The sequence below is a fragment of the Pteropus alecto genome, unplaced genomic scaffold (genome assembly GCF_000325575.1).
Source record: "Pteropus alecto unplaced genomic scaffold, ASM32557v1 scaffold12, whole genome shotgun sequence".
Taxonomy (NCBI): domain Eukaryota; kingdom Metazoa; phylum Chordata; class Mammalia; order Chiroptera; family Pteropodidae; genus Pteropus; species Pteropus alecto.
The window spans coordinates 10,335,257-10,350,347 of NW_006432669.1; positions in this window are offsets into that span (position 1 = coordinate 10,335,257).

Here is a 15,091-nt window from a genome sequence, read left to right on the forward strand (position 1 = left end):
CATCAGAATAATAAAAGAGAATGAGAGTAAGGGAGGATTTTAAAAAATGTGTGAAAAGAACTTAAAATTCAACATAGCAGTCTGTGTTTATTTACCGTGCTTTTAAAGGGGCTTATGGATATCTGTAGACTGCTTCACTAATTTAAACATATAATAATGGTGCTAAATTAGCAAAAAAATTTTAAAAATTCCATTGGCTTTATTCTATTTAATACATTAGAGTTATACATTGCCAATATGAAAATTTACTTTAAAAACAATTGAATGTTAATAATAAGACATATGTGTATGGATGTGAAACTTAACTCTTATTTTAACTCAAGCAATAGTTGGTTAGCATTTGTAAAAAAAAAAAAATCGTCAGAAATTAAAACTGCAGAAGTCAAGTGCTTTATCCAAATACACACATGAGAATTTTGTTAATTTATATAAGCAATCTTAGAAATAATTTTTCATTAGTGAAATGAATAGTGTCCTATAATGTGGTTAGTAGGAAATATGGATCAGGCTGCTTCTTCCTGAATGAATGAGATATAAGAATTCAGCAGGGTCAGCAGTTGGATGTCTTTGGTACAGAGCTCAGTTTTGACTAGCATCCTCCCCTTGGATTTGCATCCTCCCGTTTCACAGAAGGTCTTGTCTCTTGACCCAGTTCCAAGACTGGCTAGTTCTACTGCCAGAATACCACTGTGTTCACCTTAGTGAGTCTGTCATGCAAGGTGTCTGAGTGTCTGAGCAGAACTGAACATCCCTAGGTACCAGAGCAGCTAAAGAACCAGCTACTCATTTTCTAATTGTTCTCTAAGAATATCTATATGTTTGGTGCTTATATTATAACAACTAGTAGGAAAGTTGTGGGGGAGATAACATTTAGCCTTCATCTGCCTTAACTGCCAGAGATGACCAATATTTATCTCCCAAAACTTAGAATTTGCTTCATGGCCATGTTGTCTTAGGTCAGCTTATAACACAAACAGATGTTATAGAATTCTGTAATCACACCATATGACAGGAGACAAATAATTCTGTATGTAAATAAAATTCCATTACCTTAAAATGTACATAATGACCATTTACTTCTTTAGTAATATTGGATAAATATGAAGTTATCTATATTAAAGTCACATTCAATCTTAGGTTTTCACAAATTTATAGTGCCACATAGCAAAGACACTACAAAGAAAACCTACAAATTAGCTAACTTGAGAGTCTTTTCCAAATCTTATTACATATTCTGTTTAAAAAGTTCTGTGATCAAATAATTTTCAGAAATGTTACTTAATTTGCCATACTTAGACGATCACAATATATTACAGGTTCTGAGAAAGTCATATTAAAGAATGATGTTTAACTTGTTTAAATTGAATTCTATGACCAATATATGGAGAAGGACACTGATAAACTAAACTAGATATTTAAGACTGGCAGAAACGTGAGGGAGATGAAAACACTGAAACAGCAAAACAGATGACATTTTAGAATACAGTAATCCTTCATTATCTGCAGTTTCACTTTCAGTTATAATTACTTGTGCTCAACCATGATCTGAAAATATTAAATGGAAAATTCCAGAAATAAACAATTCATAAGTTTTAAATGGCATGGTGTTCTGAGTAGCATGATGATCTTACGCCATCCCACTTCATCCCACTCAGGACATAAATCATCCGTTTGTCCAGTGTATCCATGTGATATACACTATTCATCTGCTAGTCACTTAGAAGTCATCTCAGTTACCAGATCGATTGTTGTGGTATCACAAAATAAAAAACCCTTATTTTACTTAATTATGCCACATTCATATAACTTTTACTGTAGTACACTGTTATAATTGTTCTATTTTATTATAGGTTATTGTTCTATTTTATTATAGGTTATTGTTATAGGTTATTGTTATAGAGATTTCTTACTGTGCCTAGTTTATAAATTAAACTTACCATAGTTATGAATGTATAGGGAAAACAAAGTATATATAGGGTTTGATACTATTTATGGTTTCAAGCATCTGCTGGGGGTTTGGAATATATCCCCGCGGATAAGGCAGGAACTACCAATACATGTAAAAATAAGCTTTTTGTGTATAAAATTGATATCCCATATAGAAAAACAAAAACTACTCAACAAATTTTGGCAAATAGTATACCATATATCATCAATTTTAAGCTGCATTTCTTTTTCTCATTTTAGATAGCTTTAAAATCAGTATAAATCTTTTGCTTCTCTCAAACACTCTCATCCAAGTGGCAGTCATAACATGGTTGACATCATTTGACACCTCTGGTAAGATTAAGAAAGCCCAAGCATCAGATCTTACAGGATGATGCTGGTGGATAAGGAGAAAACTTCAAAGACAATAGTGGAGGACTTCTTTAATAAATGCTATATCATCAACACTTTTGATGGTCTAGAAAACAACATTATGTAGAAAAGCATAGAGTTTAATAATTTTCAAACAAAATATTATTCAGAGTTGAATTCTGAATTCGAAGCTGTTTCAGAAAAAAACTATGATCTCAAAAATATATACATTTTTTATTATTTATTATATAAATTTCTTCTTTTATAAATCAACAACTTTAACTTTTTTCTTTTTTACAAGCAGTTATTAAAATGAAAATTCTACAATTTGTTAAGGGAGTTAAACCAATGTACTTTGGTAATATTTTTATTTTTATTTATTCACAGGAGTAATTTTAAAAACTATGTATATGTCTGACTTTTTGAATAAGCATAACATTTCCACAGATGACAAAGCATTGATTAGGTTAATTGTTTAATTGACATCTTCTTTCTCAAGGGTACACAAAATAATGACATATCTTATGACTCAGCTATGTTTAACTATGTTAATTATCTAATTGATGCTAGAATTTGAAAAATATCCTCATTAGTATCAAATTTCTCAAAATAATTCAGTCATTTTACTAAATAGTTTGTATTTTCTACCAGATAGACATATGTGTTCAAACTGACCATTTATAGGAAGTCATTTTAGATAAAAGTTCAATGAACTTTTTTTCAGTATGTTTGTTGACACATGATAGTGATGATGGTTAAAACAATAAGGTTGACTTTAAAAAATTATTGCTATATGACTACAATTATCTGATAAACTGTTGGCTAAAAATCTGATGCATGAGTTTCCTTTCTAAAATCTATGATGAAATTTTTGTCCGTGCTTAATCAATAAATGACTAAAGTTGCTACCTGATTTTTCATGGTGTCATTCTTCCTCATAACCCATTGTTAGTTATGTTATAGTTCAGTAATTTGAGAGTCAATAGAGAAATTATGATCTCAAACATATACGCATTCTTTTTTTTTACTACATATATTTCCTCTTTTATAAATCAGCAAATTCAACTTTTTTCTTTTTCACAGAGAGTTATTAAAAATGAAAATCTTACCATATATTAAGGAGTTATGCTTCAATGCAACATGACTATAAAATCCATCTTCATCTCTCGGGAGGCAATGAATTAATATAAGTGCCTTCATAATCTAGTCTTTCAGCCTCCCCCCTTTTCTAATAAAAATGCAGAGAGAACACTGTGAAGCTCAAGTTTACTCTAAAGAAAGTAGGGCTTTATAGAATATTATTTCATCAGATTGTTGGTGAATCATGAAGGAAGAAAGCTATTTATTTTGAGAATCATGAGCATTAAAATATTTATTGAAGATTATAATTTTGTTCTGTCGAGGTGCTACTATCTCCTCATGAGCAATGTCTGACTTAAGTCAATCTCAGCAAGAAGAACATGATTAATTTGCAAAATATTAAATTATTCTTATTTTTTTTCACTTTTTCTGGCAGTTTTTTCCATTAATGTCAGGTAGCTTATCTTTAGTTATTATGATTAAAAGCGGCAGAAAGGTATAATATAAATGCAGATGTCAATGTCCTCTAAATTTTGCATAATCTTTATCGTATCATCCCTATGTATACATCTACCCAATGGAAATTTAAGGGGAGGTGCTTGGCACATATGTTAGTGCCTTTTCACTTGCAATAAGTTCTGCCAGATTAATGAGCCAATAATTCCATTCTGAAACAAAGAGTTATCCAAATTTTCTGCTGACATTGGCTATAACTGTTAACACTGGTTGATATGTCACATTTTTTTGAAGTAGGGTTGGAAGTTGAGATTTGTTTAACCATTGAGAGATCTAAGGAAGGAGAATATATAAGTGAGAAAAAGAAGAGATTTTTGAAGGCAAATGACATAAACACTACACAGATAGATAAAATCTTCCTTCTATCAGGAAAACTTTAGAAGTGCAAATACAGGATGAATTTTAAGATACAAGTGTTAAATGAAGAACAAAGTCAGGTGTATATGATGTGAATCTCAGATATTGTGTCATAATTAAAATCTGGGAGTGTTTCAAAGATGGGACAATTGTGTAAGAAGTAATATGATGTGGCATTGGTATGAGTGGGTAGAGTGTGATTTATGGAAAAAAAGAAAAAATGCCAGGATAGGGGGCCAACTGAGGAGGATCAAAGGATGATCACTTAATGTGATCTCAGGCTACTCACTCAGAGAATACTTTCCCCAACTGTAAAGTAAGGAAATAACATTATGGTAGAGGTTGATTGCATTAGCGCTTCTCACATGGAAGAAGCTATAAAATTGAAGGCTACCATTTTAATAGTAAAAGAAGTTAACAGTCTAAAAATATTATGCTAAAAAACAGTGCACTTTTTTTTTTGTCACTTAAAGGTATTTGGCAGATATTTACTTATGGGAAAAGAGATTGGAAAATATGAAGGAGAGGACTGGAGAGAATATTAGAAGTAAATTGGATGTACTGCAGGGCCTCAGAAATTAATCATTTGTTCATTAGTCATTCAACCAGTGTTTATTGAAGGCTTGCCATGTGTCTGGCACTGTTCTAAGTGCTAGGGATACAGCAATAAAGAAAACAGTATTAAAGAACTAGAATTTAAATATGGATGATACAGGTAAAATATCTAGCAGTACAGAGCTAAAGGTAGACACTAAAGCAGCAAGTGTGATTATGGAATGCCCGTAGTCAGGGGCAAGAGGGGAATGTTGAAATTTTAGACAGATTGTTAGCCAGGAAAGGTTTCTCTGACAAAGTGACTTTTTAAATAAAAAGTTTAAGGAAGTCAGAGAGCAAGTCATGCGTGTTTCTCATGAAAACACAGTCCAGAGAGGAAAAAGCAGTTGCAAATGCCCTGTGGTGGCAGTATGCCCCCAGGAACTGAGAGGAGGCCATTCTGGCTGGAACAAAAGGAATAAGTGGGACAGCTGGCCTTATAGGTGGATTATTACAGGGCTTTGAGGGGCAAGTATAGACTTTGGCTTTAACTCCGAGTGAGATGAGAATCTTTGGGGTTTGGGGAGTGATGTGTTCTGTCTGACTTGTATTTTAACAAGGCCATTCTAGCTGTTGTAGTAAGAACAGCTCAAAGAGGGAGGTACATGGGAAAGGAAAATCAGTGAGGAAGCTTTGCAGCATATGGGAGAGAAATGGTGGTGACTCGGACTAGAGTGGGAGAGTTGAAGGTGGTAAGAAAAGTTCAGCTAATGAATAAATTTTTAAGTAGAGCCAATGCCTCTGTTGGTGGATCGAATACAGGGTATAAGAGAAAGGGAAGAGTCAAATATAATTCCAAAGTTTTGGCAATGGGAAAGATGGAGGAGACTGAAGAATCAGGTTTGGAAGGATATCAGCTATGGGCATGACAAGCTTAAGATGCTTTTTAGACATCCAAGTGTAGACGTCAAATAGACAGTTGGATATACAAGCCATGAGATGGATAAGATTACTTAAGGAGTGATTTTGATAGAAAACAGAAAATATCCAAGGACTGAGCCTTGTGAATATCAACACTGAGAGGTTGGGGAGATAAGTAAGGACCAACAAAGACTACAGGAAGGACAAGCCAAAAATGTGAGAGAAAAAGCAGGCGAATGTGTGTTCTAGAAGCCAAGTGAAGAAGATGTTTCATATTACCCATAAGAATCAGAAAAGCAAAATAGCAGTAAAAATTGCTAAAAAAAAAAATGAAGGGAAAAAGTGCATTTTTCAGTGGAAAACAATAAGGGAAGAATGGTGAATTGGCTGAAAGCCTCATTGAAAGGAATTATCAAGAAAGAACAGGGGACCTGTAGCAGTTTCTCAAAATGTACTAGGGATGGCCATTTACACCAGAATCACCTGAGATGTTCTTTTAAACATACAGACTCCTGGATTAGAATTTTTCATGGCAAACCAGGGATTTGTATTTTCAGAAAGCTTCACAGGTGATTCTTATACACATTACTAAGGTTAAAAAATTTTAAAGTGGGAAATTGATTTCCAGGAATATTTAAAAGAGTTATATGTAAATGTGCAAATATAGGTTGTGAATATGGAGATGGAGTCACCAGTTCATGGCTCCCACATTCATGATCACAATTTTCATCCATCAACAGTATTAGATTATAGCCCTGAAGAGAAGAAATGTATTGCTTTACTCTCAAACTTAATATCCCTTTTCAACAAATATGTTAGAAAGCTCAAGTTGATATTTATTTTTTCAATTCACTTCATGCTCTGTGTGTGGGGGAGAATCGAAAATTGAAATTTGCAAGGCCTCCTGTGGGTTTGCCTCCGCCTCTAAGGAACACTTACACAGCAACTGCATTAGAACCTATCATTACATTGCTCATTATTCCATTGATTCAGTGATTTTGCATGTCAAAAAGTATTCCTCTTCTACACAACACACACACATTCTGATATACAAGCAGCACATACAAAATCCTATGTTGGGTTTGTGGAAATCTATTTTCAGCACTTCTTGGGAAATTTGACTTGCTCACATGTCACAGCAAGCTTTTATCATCATCTTTAGGGTCATGGGAAATCTCCACTATTATAGTGTTGGTCAACAAGTATTGAGTGTCCATGAGGTAAATACAGAATTCCAGAGAAGCATCACTAAAAACCACGAAGTAGATTCCTAGTTCAGAAAACTCTAATTATAGTTAGAAAAAATGGAAAGAATGAAGGGAAAGGTAATGTACACATTTGAAAATAAGGAATATGGAAATAGCTTCTAATATTTATCTTATACTTTCTATATTTCAAATACTGTTCCCTGTGTTTTATATTCATTGTCTCTTTTTATCCTCTCAGTTCTATTAGGTAGAATAGATGAAGAAACTGAAGCTCATTTACCCAAAGCTAATAAGTGACAAATTAGAATTATATAGGTCTGTTAGATGGCAACTTCTGTTTCCTCACTGTGCCACCAAAGCTTTTTTGGAATTCAGTGTTACTACTGGGATTGCTAAATTGTATTATGAATCCTGCATAACAATTATGTATGTTACATCACTCAGATGCTAGCATCTCAAGCATGTGGAATATATATATATGAGGCATATCATGGCAGAAATAACTATAGCAAGCTATCAATCTAGATTCTTAAAGTACAAGAGTAACCTTCCATGTATAAAAACTTTCAACATACAAAACCATAGGGAAATGAGAGATACAGTGTCCTTACAAATACCCTTTCTCCAATTTACTATCTCTAGGCATCTTATCAGGTCATTTGATCTTCTTTTTCTCAAGAATGGATAATTTCTAGTTATGCTGCTCCAGTTACCTTCCCTGGCTGAACTTAATTCTCATAAAAATGAATACTCTGAAGGGTTATTAGCAAGCTCACGGTATCTTGACTCTCAATGATTGTTTTCTTTCTTCTTTGCACTTAGTTATGTTCATAAATGATTATTTGTCTGTTGGTCTTTTTGTCATCCTCATTTCTCCCTCGGTAGAGCCAGATTTTTTTCCTACACAGTAGAGTTTTCCCCCAGCCATAGGTTTCCTCTTCTGACATGTCCCCTTTTTTAGAACATTGGTAATTATGCTGTTAGGTTTGAGGAGATGTTCTAAGATATAGAAAAATAGACTGAGAAGCATAAGATAGAGGTTTTAGCCTAATTCTTTCCATTAACTTGGAAAGTTGAGTCCTTGGCAGGTCACTAATCTTTTCTGAATCTTGGTTTCTTCATCTTTAAAACAAAGTGTTTTGACTGAGTAATCTCAATAGTCTCCTCTTGATCTAAGATCCTATTAATCTGTGATGATTCTTTTCAAAAATACATCTGGAGCACTATGCATTTTTCACTCCTTTGTTCTGCCTACAGCCAAATAAGGTGTATATACAATTTACTACTGGGATAACCCATTGTAGGCCATTTTTATTAAAAAGCAAAAAGTTTTTGGATGTAAACTTTATTTTTGTAATACTATCTGTTTTTTGCTTATAAAAGTAACACATTACCACTGGTCAAAAATTGGAAGACACAGAGGACATAACAAAGAAGGTCAAAATCACAGTTCCTCAACACAGTGATGATCGCTAATTACACCGCAGTGTTCTTGTTCAGTCACTTCTTTTTTTTTTTAAATAAAAGTTAGACTATTTTTTGTTTACTGCTTCTTTCCTTTCAATATATTATAGAGTATTTCATGTCTCGTTGAGTAGTCTTTTAAAATATTTTATTTCTGCATAACATTCCATATTATCATTGTACCATACTAATGCAATAATCTATAGTTATACTTCAGTTTATTTTCAATATTGAATTATTTTGAATAAGGATATATGAATATCTGTGTACACATATATATGTTCAATTATATCAACATAAATTCCTAGAATTCTATCAACATATGTTACCTGGTCAAATATTATAAATATGTATTAAGCCTCTAGATACAGCTACCAAATTGCTCTCTGGTAAAGCAGTACACATTTTCACTTCTCCAGGAGATTTGAGAATATTTATCCCTCATTGTTCTCTCCAACCATGTGCATTATCATTAAATCCTTGCCAATTCAATACGTAAAATCTTTTTTCATTATGATTTTAATCTACATGTATGGCATTATTAGTGAGGTTATATTGAAAACACAGTTATTGCTTCAGTTGTCCCACATAATCTGGATCTTCTTCCTTTCTAATCACCTTTTCTATATTACTCTACTCTAGTCACATGGATCTGGCTCTTTTTAGATTATGCTAAATTTGTTTCTGTCTCAGAGACCTTGACCACATGGTTGGTTTTCTCAACCTGCAATTTATCTTTGTCTCCAAATCTTTGCAAGGCTCACTCTCTCATTCCATTCTGTTCTGTTCAAATGTTACCTCCTCAGGGAAGCTTTCCATGTGCCCTCCCCCACCTCCAACCAAAAATAGCCTCTCCTCCCATTATAACTACTCCCTCTACTTTCCTATACCATTTGTTGACCAACTGAAATTATGTTGTTTATTTATGTAACTGCCTCCTGTGTACTCTTTTGCTGTTCATTTTCTCAATAGATTAGAAACTATCTGAGAGGAGAGACTGTGGCTCTATCATGCATTCTGGTACTAATTCCCACCACTTAGAACCCGGTCTAGCGTATACGAGTTGCTTAATAAATATTTGTGCAATGAATTATCTGAATTTGACATTTACCCATCTGCCTTAAACAATTCTAGCTTCCAAAATAAGTAATACCATAAGCTGAGAGGCTTATACACGACAGAAAATTATTTCTCACAGATCTGGAGGTTGGAAAGTCCAAGATCAAGGCACCGATTGTCTGATAAAGATTGCTTTCTGGTTCATACACAACTGTTTTCTCATTGTGTCTACATGGGGGCAGAAAGAGTGAGAGAATAATCTGGGATCTTTTTTTAAGGGCACTAATCCCATTTACGAGGGCCTTCAAATGATTTCTCTAAGGCCCCATCTCAATACCATCAGTTGAGTCTTATGATCTCAACAAATGAGATTATTTTTTAGGGAGACAGATATATACAGCCCATCACACCATCTTTCTATTGGGATGCTTCTCTTTTCTTATAGAGAAGACTGCAATAGAATAAGACCATTAACCTTATTAAGTCTTTGTCTGATATATGTGATACTCATACAGGAATTAAACATTACAGCAAAAAAAAATTTCAGAAAGTCATATTTGTTAAACTTTCTTTTTATGGCTATCTTCTATAATGTTATAATCAGAAAGTCTTTCTGCATTCCAATAATTAATAAATATTCATGTATTTATTTCTTCTAGTTTCTTTAATTTTTTTCGCTTAGTTCTCCAAGCCTGGAATTTATTTTGATATATGATATTTGTTTTATTTTCCTTCTTTAAATTGCATATAATAAAATCCACAAAGAATTTTAATAAGCTGGTTACTGATGTAGAGTTTCTTATTGTGAACATGTCCTTGGGTAAATTAGAGGAAAATACTGCAGCTGGAAAATTTCTTTTCCTTAAGCTTATCATGTCTGATATGGATTACAGACATGTTCCTTTCTCACTAGTAACCCTTGGGACCATTCTGATATTTATGCAAGGACAGTAGTTAACTTCAAGATGTTACTTGAAAAGCACCGAAAACCTATTTTTTAAAATGAGGCTGCTGTTCCTGGAGAAGTGTGTATATATCATTCTTTCTACTTAAATGTGGTCCAGTACGTGTTACTAGTTTTGCATTATTATCTCACTTCTACCAAGAACAATGAGTTAAGATATTAATTACATTTTACTAACACTTTGAGAAGCTAAACAACATTCCTAAGGTTTTACAGATAGTAGATGGCAGAGCTATAGTATATTTGATATCAAAGCCAATGATAAAAATTATAATTGAATTGTCTGAGTGACTACTGTAAGCCAGTACTGAACCAAGTTTATCACACGGCTTGTTTTGTTGAATATTCTATTTGACAGATAAGGTGATTAAGATTTTTAGAGACGCTCAAGTCACATACTTATCTTGCTATACTCCTAATAGTACTGTTTCAAAATGTCTTATTCTTTAAGTAAAAGCAATTTTAGTTAAAGATCTATAAAAATTAGAGCAGACTAATTCTTGTAACATTGAGACCCAAAAGTTTGTAATGACTCAAATTCAATTAGGGTGTTTCTACAAAAACTCGATATATCTTTTAAAAAATCACCCATTTCACAAGACTTCTGGGAAAAATAGCCTCAGAGAAGATGCTTCAAAACCTATGAAGCTTTGTAATGAAGACACTCAAAAACAAGAAAAAAATACTAGTACATTTTAAAAGTTCTGTTTTTAACTATTAATACTCCTTGACTTACAATGGTGTTATGTCCCAATAATCTCAACATAAGTTGAAAATATCATAAGTTAAAAATGCATTTAATACATGTAATCTACCAAACATCATAGCTTAGCCTAGACTACCTTATGTATTCAAAATACAATATAAAAAAAAAACCAAAAAAACAAAACTGGCAACACAATACACCATAGAGTATCAGTTGTTTACCTTTGAGATCGCATGCTTGACTGGGAGCTGCTGCTCACTACTACTGCCCAGTTTCATGATAGACTATCCTACTGCACATGGCTAATTCTGGAAAAGATAAAATTAAAAGCTCACAGTATGATTTCTACTGAATGTGTATCACTTTTGCACTATCGTAAAGTTGAAAATCATAAGTTGAATCACATAAGTCAGGGACATTTTGTATATGATATTCTAAAAAGGCAAAATCATGGACATGCTAGAAATATCAGTGATTGCCAGACGTTGGGAAGAAAGGAAAGGTCAGTAGATGGAACACAGGGATTTTTAGAGCAGTGAAACTCTTCTGTATGATACTATAATGGTGAATACACGTCATCATACATTTGTCAAAAGCCACAAAATCAACCCGAGTGAACAATTGTGTAAACTATGTACTTTGGACGATAATGATTTGTCATCACAGGCTCATCAATGGTAATAAATGTATCAGTTTGATAGAGATGGTAACCGCTGGGAAGTTGTGTGTGGGGGAAGAGTAAGTGATATATGAGAATTCTACAAGTTCCACTCACTTTTACTGTAAATCTAAAACTGTTCTAAAAAAATTGTGTCCTTATAAAACGACATGTTAAATTCCTAATAAGTCAGAAAATTCTTAGAAGCTACCTTTTAAAAAATAAGAGAACAAGGGTGATAGGTGAGTACAAGAAATAATTGAGCTTCAGACTTATGGAGACAAAGACCAGAGAACACCATCCAAAGTCTGTGTTGCAGAACAAATGACCAAAGTCAGAACAAACATGGAGTGAATGGGAAGTTACAATTCCAAAGTGTTCTGTGACTCACTCTATTCAGCCATATTAGTAGAATGCTGTTCTGCAGATGTTAATTCATGGCATGAACCACTAACATGCTAGGGAACATCACATACAAAGTCACGTCACTTATGCATGATTCTAAATAATTTTCCATTGAGCAATTTTATATGAGCTCATTCATTGTAGAAACTGTAGCAAAACAGTTTGCTAATGGTCTATTTCTTCCTCAACTAACAGTACTATTCTAGTAAACAGGTTAGTGGGTTGTCCTATTCCACCCATTTTTTTCAGGAATACAGACTTATGGATGCTTTCAAGGTGGCCTTGGGGTGACCTCCATTTCAACCAGTCAGGAAGAGAAAGAGCTCTGAGAAGTCTTCATAAAAGTTTTTCCCGGGCCAATCTTTGAAGAAGTGCTTATTATTTCTTCTCACATTCCTTTGTCTGGAATTTAGTCTTATGGCCACACATAATGAAATGAAGTCTGAGAAATGTGGTCACGTACACAGAAAGATGCACTTATGTACTCAGGAAGATGAGAGCATGGATTTGGGAGCCAGTGACAATAGTTTGTGCCACAAAATTATAATCAAAACTGATTTTATTGCATAGCCTAAATTTATGTGCCAGCTACCTTTTAAAACGTAGGAGAACAAGAGTGATAGAAGATTATAGGGAAGAATTGAGCTGACTGGACTTGTAACCCTGAATATATAAACTGTCTTTAAAGGGTCTATTATAACATCACTTGCCTTGTAAAGAGATGCTAATGAGGTTAAAGACTCATGTTCTTGGAAAGGTCAATTATCAACACCGAAGACAAAAATTTAATGCCTACTATGTAAAAAGTGATGTGCTTGCCTTTAACATATTTTTCTTAAAACTGTGTATTCTACTACCTTAACTTTAGTACTGTGACTTGAGATGTCAGGTGGCATGATGGAGGGGAAGAGCATGAGGTTAGGACAGAGAAAACAAGAGTCAAATTCTGACTCTATCATATTTCACTTGTATGATTTGGGGCAAAAGGACTGATTATCTTGAGCCTAAGCTTTCTCATCTGTAAAAATAAAGATGGTAATATCTACAGCATAGGGCCATTGCGCAAATCAAAGGAAGTCGCCTTTATAAAGACTCAATAAAAAGGTCAAGAGCTTTGGAATCAGAACAAATAAGGGTTTTAATTCTGGATGTGCCATTTAGTATTCGTGCAATATTGGACAAATTATCTGATCTAAGTTTCAGGTTCCTCATCTACAAAATGGGAATAATAATAATAATAATAATGTATACTTGCTCTTAGAATGAATGTATATCACCTAATAACAATAATGTGCCTGTGCTTTCACCTATTTAACAAATATTCATCAATTGCCTATGATGTGATTACTGTTCTGGGTGTCTGGGAGGTAGCACTAAAAAGAACAACATTCACAACTTTCATGGAGTTTACCTTCTATTTGGAATTGAGGGAAGGAGGGAGATATAAAAAATGATAGTAGAAGGGTATGTGGTCATAAATTTTAAGTGGTAGTCATGTTATATAATCATATATAAGTGAAGATCTGATTAATCAGATAATTATTTTTCTTTTCTGAATAATTCCCCCCTTTTCTCTCTTCCTTCAATTCCTTCTTCCACATTTTGCAAAAGGAGAAAAGTAGCTCTAAGCTAGGAATAATAGAAAGCAACATCCAGGTCTCACAAAACTTTATCTTGAAAAGTAGAAATTTCCTTTTGCTGTGCATCTATGGACGTGCTGTTTTCTTCAAAACACTTCATTATGCTAAGATTTCTCCCTCTCAAAAGAAATGTTCTAGTGGTCAGATAAATACAATTTTAGTTGAATATGAGAGGGACAGAAGGAACAGAAGGTACTTAATTATGCAAAATAGAACTTCCTTATTACCTGAAGTCTCTTCCCCACGGTCTACGGAAGATAAAGCAACCATAAAACATGCTAATATAATTCAGTGTGACTCTTCAGGATTGATATAAATTTTCATATAGCAGAGCATTAAGCTAACTTCTTTTAGCAAGTTTAAATGGGGGAATCAGCAAGTCCACTGTTAGCAATCATGCAGAATATCCACAGATATATTCAACTATTAAAAATATCACTCCAGAAAATGAAAACGAAGCACTTGTCTGGTCCAGATAATTGAAACACTTAACATCCCATAGAGTTCGGCATTCAACACAGATGAATATAAATTATGTATGCCTAACTCAGTTAGGGTCTCTGAAATACAAGCTTCATCTTTTAAGTTGTAGTTTCTTATTGGAAAAAGATATGTTTCGTCTTCAAAGCTATATACTTCATGATTCCTATGTCTTAATTTTTCATAAGTAGTCCAAATATGTTATCCTGAGGTAATTTTGCGGTCTTCCAGAATTTACTATGAAGTTGCTAGGCATGAAGTTGGCAATTGCTATTTATTTCAGAGAAATTTATTCTTCTATATCAAACTGTAAAAACAAATTCCTCCTTTGGGACAATGATGTTAGTAAGTATCATACTTTTGGTAAGTTTAAAATATATCATAAATTATTAGCAATTTAAGGATGTAAAATATCTATATTGATTATCAAAAATTTTATTATGAAAACATCTTGGAAACTATTTTCCTGTGATTTTTTTCTATTGCTTAAAATTCTTTTTAAATCATAGAGAAATTAAGATGAATAGATCTTGGGTTGCAGAATCAAAAAATGTCCCGTAAAAGCACCTAGCAGTTGCAGGAAGTGTATATAATACTTCTTGCCATTAAGGTCCCAGTAAACAACAATTACTGGTATGCTTAATGGTCAATGTATTTCTTAATAAAATCAGTTTCTTAACAAGGAAATGTGTTTTCAGATATTTCCTCATCTCATTCTGTACTAATAAAACAAGAAAACTTTTCGATATGGCCAGTGTTGGGCAAAGTGATTCATTCATAACAATTGTAAAGTTCAAGAGT